At 42.4% G+C, this 12482-nt stretch overlaps 1 long non-coding RNA gene across 2 annotated transcripts in view; it reads right to left on the bottom strand.

Moving 5' to 3' along the window:
* The window catches only part of LOC116622701, a 38370-nt gene extending 26244 nt beyond the window's left edge, over nt 1-12126 (bottom strand). The window contains exon 1 of one of the 2 annotated variants that reach the window (XR_004297611.1): nt 11890-12126. This is a non-coding gene — a long non-coding RNA (uncharacterized LOC116622701). Of the gene's footprint in view, nt 1-7738; nt 7835-11889 lie in introns of those variants that run through there. The other variant, XR_004297612.1, reaches the window with a different exon arrangement.
* Nucleotides 12127-12482: the final 356 nt, after the last annotated feature.

Genomic DNA, 12482 nt, shown 5'->3' with positions numbered 1-12482 from the left:
CTCCCAACTTCTTCTCCCCTTCTCTCTCACTTGGGATCAGATTTGCATTTTGATTTGTCAGATCTCTTAGACTTTCTGACTTCTTTCTCATGTTTCCTCACAGGTATTTCCTCTAATAAAATTCTGGCACATTTCATCTTGTCTTGGCATCTGCTTCTGGGAGATGCCCAGACTAACACAAGTTAAGAGAGGGAGTCCACTGGACAAATGAGGACAGCACCAGTCCACCATCAATCCCACCAATACTGCACCTTAGATTTCAGCCCCTGTTATGAGCGGAGCTGTGTCTTTCTAAAAATTTCTATGTTGAAGTTCTAAGTTCCAGTACTTCAGAATATGGCTGTATTTGGAGATAACATCTTTAAAGAGTAATTAGGTTAAAATGAGATCATTATAGTGGGCCTTAATGGAATATAACTGGTTCCTTACAAGGAAAGATTAGGACACAGCATGAATAGAGGGAGGGCCATGTGAGGACACAGGGACACTTGGCCATACACAAGCCAAAGAGAGAGGCCTCAGAAGAAATCAATTCTACTGACAACTGGTCTTAGACTTGTGACCTCCAGAGCTATGAGAAAATAAATTTCTGTTGTTTAGGTCACCCAGGCTGTGGTACTTTGTTATGGCAGTCATAGCAAAGTAATATAGCCTCCTTATATTTTATGGCCTGAGGAGCCTTCCATTTTCTTTGAGGCAACCTAACTGTTTCTCCAGTCCAGTCCTGTGTGGGATCCCTCATCAACCTCACAGGGAGCCCCTTCAACTTCTTGCACACAGAGGACATACACAACACACCCAGTACCCTGATAACAGGGCTTCACGTTAAAGGGTCTTGATGATCTGTCTCATATTAAGGATAAGCAAATGAGAAACACATTGTCTACTGCTCCTGGCACTGAGGAGTCTACAACAGAGTTAAGAATGAAATTTAACACCATTCTGGCTTTACAATAAAAAAATTCAACAGGGCCATAGAAGGCTGGGAGAAAGCTGTCGATGGATGAGCAGCAGTTAAAGCAATACTCTAGCCTCTGAAGAACCAACAGCTGAAGTGCCAGAGGTTTAGAGAAGGAAGTGCTCATCCACCCAAGGATCCTGTCTTGGGACTTCATCACTTTCCAAAATGACTCTGAATTCCACAACCAACCTACACCCACAGTGGAGGGTATGAATTTGTTTGAACTTTCAAGAAGTCTTTTGGAATAAGTTTCTCCTGAAGAGTTTTAATTTCACTAAAGATTCTCTCAGAGTGGATGCATAAGAATGAATTTCTTGTTGGTAAAGTGTTTTTTTGGGGGGGGAGGGGAATCTCTTTTCCTTTTATGCTACTATTTTATGCCATTTTACCAAGGTTCCCAATGGCTATCCACCTGTCTGTGCAAGACGCAAACTAGGTTCATGAATGCTTTTATCTCAGCCTTTCCCATTTTGAGAACACTGACTTCTGACTACACCCTGATCCTCTATTTCCCTTCACAAGCTACCAACCACCTCATGCAGAAGAATGCCCCTCAGAACCATTTCATAACCCTGTCACTTTCAGATTCTGGTTCAGAGAGATCAAAGGAGATGTTGCCCGACTATGTAACTCAGATCTAGGCTCAGTAAAGGCTTTTATGAATTGAAAAAAGTGCTGTGCATATAGATAAAGACTAGAAAGCAAAAAACTTTAATGCAAATAATTCTGTGAAGGTGATGAGATAAAGGTGTGTTTGTGGTTTTAAAATTTTCTTTAATGTGGGGCACCTGGGTGGCTCAGTGTGTTGGGCACTGCCTTTGGCTGGGGTCATGATCCCAGGATCCTGGGATCTAACCCTGCATTGGGCTCCGGAGCCTGCTTCTCTCTCTCCCTCTGCCACACCCCCTACTTGTGCTCTCTCACTCTCTCTGTCAAATAGATAAATAAAACCTTTAAAAAGTGAAATTTTCTTTAATGTATGAATGAATATAAAATCAAAAATGGATAAACTAGTGTAAAATAAAAATTCATCATTGCTGACTTGTTTCTTCTGAACCAAGACCAGGTCTAGAATTTTAGTGGGACAAAGTCCAAAATCTTATTTCTGGCTCTAGATTTCTTATCCAAGGTCCAGTTTCCTCTTCTTTGCCACTCCTGTTCTCTCCGATCCTTTTCTCTCCCCTTATTTGAGGTTATCCCTGCGGAACTGAAGAGTGCTGAGATATGATATTAGGAGTATCCTTGTTATTCACTTTTCCTGGAATGAAAAGTGTCCTTCTCCCACCACCTTAAGGTCTGCTCAAATGTCAACCTCTCAGTAAGGTCTTCCCTGATCACCTTATTAAAATTTACAAACCATTCCCCAACCGCCAGCACTCCATAGATACCCTTTTCTGCTTTATTTTTCTTAGCTCTAAATGTATTGAGAACCAAGGTTTTTCTGTTTTATTACTGCTCTTTTCCCAATATCTAGAACAGTTCCTGGAATATTCTTAGAGACTCAGTAATTATTTGTTGAATGAATGATGGAAATAATCCCTTAGTGTGGGAAATCTGGTTGGGGCTCATTGTCTCTTTTTAACACCTCAAACCACTTTATAGCCACTTGCTGCCAGAATCCCATCATCCAGCAAGGGACTCTCTTGGGTGAAATACTGGCAATCTATCTCAAGGCTGGCCACCTTTCATGATGTACAATGAATGGATCTACAGGAAATATACGCATCAGTAACAGAGATGCATCTTCTTTCTTAATAATAGAACTTGCATGTTTATCTGCCCAACAGAGAGAAAGATTATACTTACTAGCCTCCCTTACAGCTAAGAAAGACCATATAACTAAATTCTGGCCAATGAGATATAAGCAGAAGTGTTGTATGAAAATCCCAGGAAATAATCTTAAATAAGACGAGTACACTATTCTTTATTTCTTTCTCCTTTTTGATGGCCAGAATATGAATGTGATAGCTAAAGTTTGAATAGCCGTGCTAGACCATGAAGTAGAAACCTAATGCCAAACATTTAATAGTGGTATGATAGAAGGAGCCTAAGTCCTTGATGATTGTGGGCCATCTGCACTAACTACCTATATATTTTTCTAGAAATGTATCTATTTCATCTAAATTGTAAAATTTGTTTGCATAGTTATTCATAATATTCTCTTATTGTCTTTAGAATATCCGAAGGATCTGTAGTGATGTCTTCTTTTTTATTCTTGATAATGACTATGTCCTCTTTCTCTCTTTTCTTGATCAGTCTTGCCAAATGTATATCAATTTTATTAGTCTTCAGAGATTTGACTTTTAAATTTGTTGATGATCCTTTCTATTGATATCTTTTCTATTATCATTATAATTGATTTCTTTCTATTGGGGGAGTGTTATTTAGCTATTTTTTACATTTTTGAATGTGGGAATATAAGTCTTTCTCTAGGGTCGCCTGCGTGGCTAAGTCGTTAAGCGTCGGCCTTCGGCTCAGGTCATGATCCCAGGGTCCTGGGATCAAGCCCCACATCGGGCTCCCTGCTCAGCGGGAAGCCTGCTTCTCCCTCTCCCACTCCCCCTGCTTGTGTTCCCTCTCTCGCTCTCTCTCTCTCTGTCAAATAAATAAATAAAATCTTTAAAAAAAAAATAAGTCTTTCTCTAGATACTGCTTTAACTACATCTTGCAAATAATCATATGTCATATTTTCATTATCATTCAATCTATTTTCTAAATTCCAATTTTTGTTTGTCTCATGGGTAATTCAGAAGTGTATTTTTTAGTTTCCAAAAATATGTGGATATTCTAGTTATCTTTCTTGTATTTATTTGTAGGAAAATTGCATCATGGTCAGATTCTATACAAATACAATTCCTTTTCCACCCATTATAGAATAAATTTTTAGAAATATCCTGTGTGTGTTTGAAAATAACTCTATTCTACTTTTCTAAGAAATTGTTCTATAAATTACCATTAAGTCAGGTTTGTTCAATGTGTTATTCAACTCTTTTAAATTCTTACAGATTTTTGTCTAATTACTCTATCAATTACTCATAAATGTGTAGTAAAATTATCCACTATGATTGTGAATTTGTCTACTTATCTCTGAATTTTTGGTAATTTTTACTTTATATATTTGAGACTATGCTATTTGGAGTAAATAAATTTAGAAATGTTTTATAAACCTGGTGAATTGTCCTTTTGCCATCAACTAGAGATATGTTTATTTCTAATAATGATTTTTTTTCTTAAAATCTGTTTTATCTTAATATAGCTACTTTGGCTTTTGGTTTTGGTTTCAATTTGTAGGATATATCTTTTTTTATGATATTAGTCTTTCTGAATATGTTTTACCTGTGTCTCTTGTAAAGAGTATATAGTTTCCTTTTTAAAAAACTGCTAATTTTAATTAGCATATTTGCTCCATTTATACTTAACATAATTACTGATACATGAGCACTTATCTGTCATTATATGCTCCTTATTTGTTCTGCCTATTCTACATTTTTTCCCTTATTTCCTGCTGCATTTGAATTGATTATATTTTAATTATTCTGTTTTCTCCCATCCAAGTGGTTTGTAAGCTATACACTGTTTTTGAATTCTCTCAGTGTTACCCTTGAAATTATCAGATGCATGTAGGCTTATCAAAGTTTAATTAATTAATGTTAAATTAATATTCTTCCCATCATCTTGACAATGCAAAGAACTTAAACATTTTTAACACCATTCTCTAACCCTTATCTAATACCCACCTGCATACTCCTGCTGTCCTGCATTTAATTTTGTATTTATTTTTAAATTCCAAAAGGCATGACGATGATGATGATGATTTCTTTATATAATATTCATGTATAGCAATATTCATCTCCATTTACCCACATATTAACATTTTTATTCATCTTGAATTTTTCCTGCATTTCCAACCTTTCATCTGGCATCACTTCTTTTTTGCCTGAAGTTTACTCTTTAGTATTTCCTTTACTGCTGATGTGCTGGTGACAAATTCTCTGTCTCATTTTGTCTGGAAATGTCTTTATTCTCCCTGTTTTTGTTCGTACTTTTATTCTCTCAGCATTTCGGACATATCAGTCCTCTGTATTTGGGCCCCAACTGTTGCAAGTAGGAAGGCAACTGTTGGCCTGTTGCTTTTTTCAAGGTAATCCAAGGTATTTCCTTGGTCTTTCTTACTATAATATGCCATGCATGGATTTCTTTTTATATATTCTGTTCAGAATGTATTGGGTTTCTTGAAGTGATGGATTAAAATCTTTCATCAGTTTTGACAAAATGTTCAGCCATTATCTCTTCAAATATCAATCCTGTTCCATTAGAAAAATTTGACAAATGCCATATTTCCCTCCCCTCTTTCCAAGATTCAAATTAAATGATTGTCTTACCTTCTCTTTATATTCTCCATGGTTATGGAAGATAGTCATATATTGTTTTTAGTGTTTTCTTACAATAAAGATCATCATTATTAGCGTTAGCCATTTGCATTTTTTAATTTGCACTTTTTCATTTTAATGTTTCCTCCCAGACCAAAATGAAGTAATTGCTTTAGATGCTTTGAAATTACTATGCTTTTCAAATATTTATTCTTTTCATACAATTAACTCCTCCTCTCTCTAATGCTAGCAACACTGACAATGGTCTTAGCTGGTCTTACCGGACCTTACCCAGATCCCTGAAGCCTTGCCATGCGCATGACCTCATTCTCCCTCCCAGAGTCTCTTAATCTTTAGCAAAAGGGCAACTGAAAAGAAACCTTAGCATGCCTGGTTTAGGGAGAAGGAAAAAGGGGATACAAAAGGAAGGCACCAATTTGCTACAGAGAATTAAGATAAAGGTTTTTTTTTGTTGTTTTGTTTTGTTTTTAAAGTTTTGTTCAAGTAACAAGTGGCTTACCTCTAAGCAGTAATCCATTAAATTGTTAACTCACTAGGATGGGTTACTTTCTCAAATTCAGGACAGTAATTTGGTGGGGAGTCGGGGGGGGGAGGCAGAGAAAATGGGACAAGTCAATGGCCAAGTCAGTAGATGTTGGGTGTCTGCAGAGTGGAGAAGGAGTCAGAGCTAAAAACAGACCAGAGGGAAAAAGGCACAAAAAGTTATGGGTGGGGATGACAAACCAAAATACCAGACTCACCCCATTTTCCCCAGCCCCTCCATCTCCTGTTTCTGCAGCAACACTTTTACCACCCCTGAGGGCTCCTGCCCAACCAATCCCCCTTACCCACTCCTCTCAGGAGAACCCTGTCTCTTCCATGACAATGAAATCCCTTCATCTACTACCACACCTCTCTCCTTTACTTCCCTGCCTTTCCCTAGGTCCCCTTCTCTCCTCCCCGCTACCCCCTCCTGGGCATCAGTATTCACTCACACTGGAGGAACTCTTTCTTGAGCTCCATACTCAATGCCCACTTACTTGTCACCCCCATTTGTATTTCTCAAAGGCACTTAACATCTTCCCCACTCTCTAAATCTGGGTATCCTATTATGTATTCTCCTTTTCAGTAAATTGTCCCCAAGTCTCTCTAGTCACATAATGCAGAAATTGAGGTTCTTTCTTCATACCTACTATTCCTCAAGCCTATATCTGGTTCATCTTCCTAACCTGATGCCCAAGCTCCTAAAACATTTCTCAAGTCTGTCTCTATTTATCTTCTTAGCCACTACCCAGTACCTGCTGACCCATCTGCCTACATGGACTTTGCTGTCCCATCCATTTCTATAGCAATCACCAAGACCTCTATGAAAATGCAAATCTGACTATCACTCTTTTGCTAAAACTGCATCAGTGATTCCTTAATGATCTTAGGAAAAAGAACCCAAAATCCTTAAAATAGTGTAGTAACAAGAATCCTATTTTGAAACATATACACACACCCACACACTTTTATCTTTTGCCTTCCCAAAGAAGTTAAAGTATCCCTAGATGGCAAAGCATCTATCTACTAGGGAGAAATTAGGACTGAAAAGGAGGAATGCCAAAAAAGGGAAAGGGAGTTGATACCCACATATTTAATTTCAAAATGGGGTTTTGCAGCAAACAAATAGCCGTGCAAGGGAGAACTTTCTGAATTCCTTTATCCTCTCTTTTGGCTTAATTCAGAATCAAGACTGGCTGTCCACATCACAGGGTTCTCCACAGCACAGAGAGGGTTCCCCTTGCAAAAGCCATATGGGGGAACAAAACAGAAACACAGCAAGAGCTGGGGTCGGGCTGAATCATCCAGGGGACAATTGTTGGGCTCTAACCAATTACAGGGAGGGTTGGAGAGGAAGGGGAGGGAAGGAGAGAGGCCCAGCTACAAGGTGCATAGGCAGCCCACCACAGCCACCAACATCAGCAGACCACACGGCGGCCAGAGAGACAAGGGTCACTGCTGCAGAGACCAAAAGAGGCAGAGGACAGTCCAGGTCGCTTTAGGGCTCCAAGGCCCCTTTGTCACTTCTGCTACAAGTACCAAGTAAACCAAAGTCCACCCCAATACTCTTAGGAGCCAGCCTGAAAAGTTGCAGGTAAGGGTAGCCAAATCTAAGCATGTTTACTCAAAAAAAGGACTATTTATATTTTTATTTCACAGTAAGTTTTGAAACTGAAATTCTTGCTCCTCAGCAGATGGAGCTTCTGAGAAAGACCAAATTAGATAACAATCCCCGCCCCCCCCACACACACACACAAAAGGAAAAAGAGAAGGAGGGCAGGGGACGTGGGGCCGGAAGGAGAGGCAGAGGAAGGGGAGAAGGAAGAAGTGGAGAGGGAGGGAGGGGACCATCACTGCTCCTCACCTGAGCTGCAGGTTAACTGGCACCTCTGGCTACAATGTCCTGGAAGCCCTGCGTTCCACCTGCTGGCAGCCCCACCAGCCACTTCTTGCACCCCTCTCTCCCTCACTCCATTCTCAAGACACACTGGCCGCCTTTCCTTTTCTCAAACCAGCTGTGGTCCTCACACCTCCGGGTGCTTTCCTGCACAGCCAGTCCCTCTTCCCCTGGCCACCACTACATCCTACCCAGCTAACAGGACTCTTTGGCCCCGCCTCACTTTCCCGAGGAAGACCCCCCACTCCCTGGCCCCACACTCCCAACTGCACCAGCCCAGAGGCCCCCAGCTTATGGCCCCAGAGCTCCCTGAACTTCTTCCCATTGCCGTCTTCCCTGTTGGCAATCACGGTGTGGTTAGCTTGTACCATGAATCCTGCCAACCCAGAGACTATAAGCCCCATGCTGGTAGGACTGCTTTGCTCACCATTGCATCTCCAGGGTCGAACATACAATGGACATTCAATTAATCTTTATTGAATAAAAGAACTGCTCAATAAATGAATGAGTAAGTGAACAATACAATCCGTTCAAAAATGTAATAGGCTGCCTTGTGAGAAAAGTGGCCTCCATCCCCTCACATTCAAGCCTGGTGGGATGACTGCCATCGGGGACACTTTAGCAGCAGAGCCTGCCCTGGATGGATGGCCGAGCGCACACCTCTCAGGTTTCATCCATCTCAAAAGTCTCATACCTCACTGTATTTACGCATTCCCAGAGTTAGTGCAATTTCCTCAAACCATGAGGGTGTCTGAGGCAGATGGGCCCAACGTGTGCCTGAGACCAGAGGACAGCTTTCTTCAATGCAGAATGAGGAGAATGAGCGTCTGTCTATGCCCCTGGTGGCTTTGCAAGCTGGTCACCTCAAGGTGGTGTGACAGTGTGGTGGCACGGAGGGACCACCAAGGAGAAAGATCCCACAGACCTGAGCCAACTGCATTAGTTAAAAAGTCACAGAGCAGTAAAGGAACCCAGAGGGTAAACTCTAAGCATGTGTCTACCTGACTTTATTCCCTTCTGATTGTAAGCTATTTTGAGGGAATGTGGACACCTTCCCGATCCCACCACTACCATGTTCTGCACACAGTGGATACTTGACATACATCCAATAAGTGAAAGTGAGCAGACGATCTTCATCAGTGGGTATCTGTTGTTGCCTCCCCATCAGCTGCTGCTGCTCAAAGTGGTGTGTGTGTGTGTGTGTGTGTGTGTGTGGATAGAGTGCATATGTATGGATGGGGGTGGGAGAAGCAGCAAAACTGAGGCACCAACTTATATCCAACATACAAATGTTTTATGTCAGCATCAGCAGCAACACGGATGCTGCACATACCACACGCAGAGAAGGACCCTCTTACAGACACAGCCCACGACGCAACCCCACTGGCCATGTCTATATCCGAAAGGCTAATGATGTTTTCCCCGAGTCTTAAACTATTTTGCTTCCGAAAACCTTATTGAAATGAAAATGCTCTTGGAAGGGGAAGGGCTTAAGCTTCCATGCTTTGCATTTTAGAGAGGATTGTGATGGGTAATTAAGAAAGGCCTGGATCATCAGACATCAGATTATGAGTGGAACAAGCAAGATAAGAGGATGGGAAAACCCAGCATACGGAGAGCTGCCGGGGGTGACCCTTGTCACCTGTAAACATCATTTTCACAAACTTGCTTGCGACGCCCAGAGGATAACTGCTTCTCCTCGAAGGAACACTGCCAGTCTCTGAGATAAATGGATGTGCTCAGTTTGGCTTAGATTAAAAGAAAGTGTGCTGGGCTCACTTGAAGTTTCTCTGATCAAGGACAACAAGCAGCATCTTGGAGGCTCTGCGGCATTGACAGTTGCAGTCTGGCCATTTCCTGTTGTGAGAGATAAGGAGCAGCAGCAGGGGAAGCCACGTATTACTGGTGGGATGAGGTCTGCATCACTGCTCCAGGGAGCTCAAGACCCCCGTCCCCACCCCCCGCAGACAGCCTGTGCAATATCAACTTTGGGGAAGGCCCAGGGATGTGGGTGTACAGAAAGAAATGAAGGATGAAGAGAGGAAAACAAAGAAAGACAGAGAAGGAGAAGGACAGGTTAAGCATCTGGAAAATTACTGCAGTCTCATAGCTTTTGCTGTTTCAATGCCAGGATGAGTCATCAGCTGGTTGCCTAGGCAACAGCTATCTTCCTCCTGCTGCTGATCAATTTCATCTGCACAAATGTCCCATGAAACTGTGAGCTGTAAAGATAATATACCCGAGGGGCGCCTGGGTGGCTCAGTCATTAAGCGTCTGCCTTTGGCTCAGGTCATGATCCCAGGGTCCTGGGATCGAGCCCCCGCATCGGGCTCCCTGCTCCGCGGGAAGCCTGCTTCTCCCTCTCCCACTCCCCCTGCTTGTGTTCCCTCTCTCGCTGTCTCTCTCTGACAAATAAATAAATAAAATCTTTAAAAAAAAAAAAAAAAAGATAATATACCCGACTCACAGAGAGTCCTGCCAAACGAGGTCTGCACTTCAAGTGTCTGAGCCAGACCTATGTATGCCTAACCGTCGTCTCTGTATCCCTCCCCGGCCCCATTCACACACACACACACACACACACACACACACACACACACACGGCAATGAGCCAGAACAGGAGTCAGGGGTACAGGCAGGAGGAGATTGTCACCTCTGCCTTATTCTGGTTATCCCAGGATCATAACTGCCCGACCTCACTGTACCCCCTTAAAGACGGAATGGATACGTGGTCACGCTCTCATTTTATGTCTCCAAACAGTTCCCTGGTTGATGAAATACAGCCACGAGGGCAGTCAGGAGCAACTCGAAGGGTCAGGGCAGGGGACAGTGGCCTCTACCCTGAGTCCTCCAAAAACATTGCTGTCACCTTCTAATACTTTCTTTTTCCTCCCAACACTTGTCACCACATACAATACACTAAAGACGTAATTGCTGGGGCACCTGGGCGGCTCAGTTGGTTAAGCATCTGCCTTCGGCTCGGGTCATGATCGCAGGGTCCTGGGATGGAGCCCCGGGTCGGAGTCCCTGCTCAGCGGGGAGTCTGCTTCTCCCTCTGCCCCTCCCCCACAGCTCGTGCTCTCTCTTGCGTGTGTGCTCTCTCTCTCTCAAATAAAGAAAATTGTTTAAAAAATTAAAAAATAAATTTAAAAAAACCAAATACATACATAATTGTTTTTGTCTTACCCACTAGAGCATATGCTACTTTTGGGTAGGAACCTTATTTGTCCTACTCACCACTGTATCCTTATCTCCTGGCCTAACTCATCATCCTGCACATAGTAGGTGCTCAGTAAAAGTTTGTTGACTGAACAAATGGATGAATAAATGAAGAGCAATATTTTTGGACCACCTCACTGATAAGGCCACCCTGGAAAAATATAGTCAATCAGTATAGTCAAACCCCCTTCTGAAGGGGCTAACATCCTTGGGACTTCTGCCGACAAGACAACACCTACAATATGACAAATCGGGAAACCATCAGTGTCTGTGTTTTCCCCATTCTCCCCCCACCGTTTAGGGTGTGAAGAACTCAGGAAAGACCTTGTTCCAGCACAAAGCCAGAAGAGCTGCCAGGCCCGTTTATCTGTCACCAACGTTGTCTAAAGAATGACAACATGGCATGCCCATTGCGTCTATTTTTTGTTAGTTTCATCTTCATAACCACCCAGGTGATATTTTATAATTCCCATTTTACAGTTGAGGAAACTGAGACTAAGAGAGATTAAATATAAATAAATACATATATACGTACGTACTTACATACATAGCATGTCATGTCATGCACGCAGCATCAGGCAGCATCAGGATGCAACCCCACGTCTGAGTTCTAAGCCACACCTGGTGTCACCTGTCTGCTTGCCACACCCCTGCATCTATCCCTCTCCTTTCAGTCAGATTTCCGACCCTGCTTTCTCCTTCAAGCAGCCCAGAATGTCAATTTTAGCCTGAAGTGTTTTGCATTTTGTACTGTGCTCCCTAATTTTCCAAGTATCTTGGTGTAAATTCTATCATTTAAGTTTCAAAACAATGTTGTCTGCTAAGCAAGGGCTCATCATCATTTCAGATATAGAAAATGACAAACAGAAAGGTGAAGTGACTAGCACGACACGACTTACCTAATCAGAGCTGGGATTTGCACATCAGTGCTCAGATGCCACTCTCTCTCCAGCCCAAATGTGCTCTGGAAAACAGCATCTGAGGGTGCTCTCGGTGTGATCGGCCTCAGGCCCTGCCTGCACCCTAATTTGGTTCTGGGCCCCCACCAGTGCCCAGAGCTGTCCCTGAGAAACCTCAAGCTGGCAAACATTGATCCACCTTGTCAGCTAATTCTAGCACAGCCTGCCCTGGGGAACCTCAGGAACCTTCCTTCTACAATAATAGGAAAGCAACCTAGGATTTCAAAGGAAATCTGAATATCTGAGAAAGTCTAAATGTTGTAGCTTAGTTTAGAAAATGGTGCCAGATATTTGTACTAATTTTATCTTCACTCTTTCTCTGCCCTGATCCCCTTAGCCTCAGTCTGCTCCCGACCCACCCCCTTTCCTCTTCAAAAAGAAATAACGTTGCATCATCCACCATGCAGTAAAAATACTTTAAATTATAGCCCTATGGTTATCATTCTGAGAAACAAGGTCGCAAAGTATTCTTACCAGCTCTCCCCGCAAATAGTGCCAGGCTAGGTGGGAATGAGTAATTAGAAGAAACACAA

The sequence above is a fragment of the Phoca vitulina genome, unplaced genomic scaffold (genome assembly GCF_004348235.1).
Source record: "Phoca vitulina isolate PV1807 unplaced genomic scaffold, GSC_HSeal_1.0 scaffold54, whole genome shotgun sequence".
Lineage (NCBI taxonomy): Eukaryota > Metazoa > Chordata > Mammalia > Carnivora > Phocidae > Phoca > Phoca vitulina.
Note: the sequence above shows the minus strand (reverse complement) of the source record. Positions and strands in the feature narration are given on the sequence as shown.